Below are 4,630 nucleotides of genomic sequence, written 5' to 3' on the forward strand. Positions count from 1 at the left end.
AAACATCCCAGAGGGAATTGAAGCAACTAATGTTGAAAACATGGAGGGGATTGTAATCATTGCAATGAAACAAAATACCATAGGATAAGTGCAAAACTGATGTTCTCCCATGTAAACTATCACTTAATTCACAATAAAAGCTTTGAAGAAAAGAAGTACAAACTTGAAAGTACTGACAAGATTTCTCATAAAACAAACAAACATAATAAGTATCTGAAAAAACAAACATAATGAGTAGAGAAGAGCTATCTCAGCTCTCAGTGGTGTCCTGGCCAAAATCCTGATCAACAGAATTTGTGATCATAATAAAATGATTGTGTGAAAGCACTAAATTTGGGGATCATTTGCTATACAATAATAGTAATTGGAACACTCATGCTATCCCTCTGTTTAAAGTGGTTTATAATTCTGCATCACCACCAGGGTAAAGAGCAAATTCCTTTGTTCTTCACTACTAGACTCCTTCCTACATCATCAAACCATCTCATGACCCTCCACACATGAGCCCTAGTCCCATCTTTACTGACATTGCTGGAAAGTTCCCTATTTTCCCAGGCATCCATGGCTTTATGCATACTATTCATCTGCTTGGGTACTTTTCTGACACCAGATATTCAGAAATCATTGAGAAACTTAAGAGAATACAACTCCACTTTCTTCCTGATGTCCTCTTTCTTCTGGTATTATAGTAAATGAGTCCTGGTGTGGCACTGTAGATAAGTACTGGACCACCAACTACAAGATTGACAGTTCAAGACCACCACTCACACCTAGGAAACCCCAGATAGGGTCATTATGACTAGGAACCAACTCAACGACACTTAACAACAATAACCGTAATAGTCAAGGAATTCTGTTAAAGAATGTTAACGGAATATTGATTATTGTCTAGGTCTTTGAAAAGAATAGAATTTGTATCCAAATGAAGGTAAGTCAAAAATTATCCCCATCCTGGCTGTAGAATTTATTTTAATCAACGTTTAGAAAAGACAAATACTTCATTTTTCAACATAATCTCCTTGCTTTTCAATACACTTTGTCCATCTGTCAACAAGTTTTTGTAAAGAGCGTTGGTTGTTGCACATTTTTCCTGGCAGAATTTCAGAACTGACCCTTGAAAATCACAGAAACTGTAAGCATCAATTTTCTAGCTGCTGATTGACTTTTTTTTTTTTTAACTTTTTATTGTGAATTGAGTGAAGGTTTACAGAGCAGATCATCAGTTTTACATTCAACAAATTATATACTTTGTTTCATCTCAATTACAATCCCCTCCATGTAGCATCATGTATCCCACTTCTCTGTGTTTCTTGTTTCCATTCTTCACCCTTTTGAATTTGGCCCTTAGGTAAATGCTGCCATTTGGATCTAGTACAATTGACCAGTCTATGGTATGCGTACCTCACTAGTCTTCAGAAAACTGACTCTATGTTTTTTAGTTATTCTTGTGATCTGAGTGAAGGTTGAAGAACAGATCATAAGTTACAACGTACTTTTAAATCTATTAATGGATCTTAGTACATAAAGTTTTATAATCCTTGCCACAATCTATTTTATAACATTTTCATCACTCCAAAAAGAAATGCCATTATCTCCAGCCTCCCCTTGCCCCAACTCCATGGTACACTCCCAGCCTCATGCAACCAGTAATCTATCTTTTGTTGCTGTAGATTTGCACTTTTGGAACATTTCATACAATGGAGTCATTCAGCCTATGGTCTTTTTTTTTTGTAAATTATGTGATTGTTTACACAGCAGAACATAGTTTTACATTCATCCTATCATGTATTATTTCATTGCCATTGCTATAATCTTTTCCATGCATCATCAACCAACCAAAGGGTATACACCCTGCAAGCCTTCCTCCCCCCAACCCCCGTCCCCAGTCGTCAGCACACAGCCCTCTCCCTCTCTGGGTCTAGAGTCCCCAGCCACTCCATCTCTCCACGGCACTGTCTCTGTCTCCATCTCTGGCATCACTGTTTCTCTGGGTAGGGTCCCGGAATCCACTCTTCTCTCATGATGGTCCCAGGGACCTCCAATCCTGGACTGTAAAGTTAATCACTCCCCTCCTTTTGCTACAAAACTTCTACATTTACATTTCCAACAGTCAGTCCTGATGGCAATTATTCACTATTGTACCACAAGAGACCTATCCCCATCTCCTTTCATCAGCCCCACCCAGACAGATTGGATACTACTTAGTGGAGATTCTACCTTTCTCCATGCCCTCTGGATAAAGGCTCCCTTTTGAAAGCTTGTAAGCCAGTCACTTCTTGCCTTTGTAGCCCACCCCATTTTGGGTAGCCAATGTCCAATTTGCCCATCCCTGTCTACTCTGTGTATGGAGGGGGGTGGGAATGACCCTCACTGTAAAGGTTTGTTCCCTATTTTGAGCTACTGCATCCATAAGTGTAGGTCAAGTTCATCAAATTGGATCAGATTACTCTTATTTTCCTCTTCTTTCTTCTTCTAGTTGAGCTCTGATCATCCAATTATTGAAGCCAGGCCAAGTGAGTATTATCCGCAAGTGTGGGTGTTTTTACGCATATGCCCTCTCTTCTTATCAGCTGGATGCTTCACTGTCCACTCTAGTCCTCTGTGGCTATGTCACTGAATCTGAGCCCAGAAGTTCTCAGGTGTTGCCACATTGCTGGTCAACCAGGTCTCTCATCTGGGTTCACAAGAGGTTATTGAACGTTGTAGGGCTCAGCTTGCAACTTCATTGCTGTTTTCCCCTCACTTCTCCTTATTGGTGATGAGCATGATCATCAATCAGAGTGCATGTCTGCTCATGTATTCCCACTGAGTCTTAGTCTTGGAAAGGGGTTTGCCTTGAGGGGACCCGACCACTTTATTTGATGTCTCCTGGGCAAGCAACTTGCTTGTTCTTGTAGTAATCAGTCGGACTGCTGTTATTGCTTTGTATTTTTCCTGTCGGTCTTTCTTTCAAGAAGTATCTTCTTTTCTTGTAGTTACTCCAGATTGGTGTGCTTGTCCTTCCAGTGGAAATTTCCCACCTCAGAAGATCCTAGATGCGGTTCAGGATTCCACCTATGGTCTTATGTAATGCAGAGACTCCACAGGAAGCCTCTTTCACTGGGCATGTTGTAGCTCCAGTTTAGATATTCCAATCAGTTATAGGCAGAAGACAGACTTAAAGCTTTCTATGGTGATATTTCTGGCTATTCTTTTCTCTGCCCTTCAAGTGTCTAGTTTATAATGGCATGCCAGGGAAAACAAGATTCAAAAGACAGCCAAACATCTTAACATTATTTCCCCACTTTAGCCCATTCCAACCATATCTCAATCCCTGTATCCCAGAGTCCTGTTATTCCAAGGTTGTGCATATATCATTATTTACCTCTGTCCCACTTAACCCATGCAAACCTGCCTAATTGTTTTCCCATTTGCCTTATTCTTCCATTCCCCTGCCCTTTCTTATGTATTGCTCCCATCCCTAGCACCCAAACTATCCTGTGTCTACTCCCTACCTTGTGCTCCACCTTCCACTCCCTCCACTCACCCCACCCACCAAGAATCCCCCCTCCCTCTTTAGTATGGGTTCTTTTTCTTAGTCTTTTACAGTAATGGTCCTATGCAATATTTCTCCTTTTGTGACTAATTTCACTCAACATAATGTCCTCAAGGTTAATCCATGTTATGTGATGGCTTATAGCTTTCTTGTTGTCTTTCAAGGTAGCATAATAGTCCATTGTGTGTATGTACCACAGATTGTTTATCCATTCTTCCATTGCTGGTCACTTAGGCTGTCTCCATCTTTTTGCTATTGTAATTAGTGCTGCTATAAACATTGGTGTGCATTTATCTACTTGTGTTATGGCTCATATTTCTTGTGTGTAAATACCAAGTAAAGGAATTGTTAGATCATAAGGAGCTCTGGTAGCATAGTGGCTACGAATAGGGCTGCGAACCTTAAGGTCAGCTCTTCAAAACTACCAGCTGTTCCACAGGAGAAAAATGAGGCTTTCTGGTCCCGTAAAGATTTATAACCTCGGAAGCCCTGTACAGGGTCGCATTGAGTCTGTTTCGACTCCATGGTACATAACCACCACTACCACCACCAAAGGTATTTCTATTTCCAACTTTTTGAGGAAGAGCCATATTGATTTCCAGAGAGGCTGAACCATTTTTCAATCCCATCAGCAATGCAGGAGAGTCGCAGTCTCTCCACATCCTCACTGGCATTTATTGTCCTCTACTTTTTTGATCTTTGCAGTTATTGCTGGTGTGAAATAAATCTCATTGCTGTTTTGATTTGCATCTCTCTAATGGCTTGTGATTATGAACATTTCTTCATTTGTTTGTTGGCTGCCCAGATCTTCTCCTTGGTGAAGTGTCTGTTCATGTCTTGTGCCCATTTTTTAATTGGGTTATTTGTCTTTTTCTTGTAGAGGTGCTGTAATTTCCTGTATATTTTAGAAACTAGTTCTTTGTTTGATGTGTCATTGCAACAGATTTTTTTTCATTCTGTGGGTTCCAGTTTTACTCTTCTGGTATAGTCTTTTGATGTACATACGTTTTTAAGTTTTAGTATGCCCCACTCATCTATTTTGTCTATTTTTGTTTGTGTAGTTTTCAAAATGTTTGGTAGTCTGTGTATTCCCTG

Source organism: Chrysochloris asiatica, unplaced genomic scaffold (assembly GCF_000296735.1).
Source record: "Chrysochloris asiatica unplaced genomic scaffold, ChrAsi1.0 scaffold00165, whole genome shotgun sequence".
NCBI lineage: Eukaryota > Metazoa > Chordata > Mammalia > Afrosoricida > Chrysochloridae > Chrysochloris > Chrysochloris asiatica.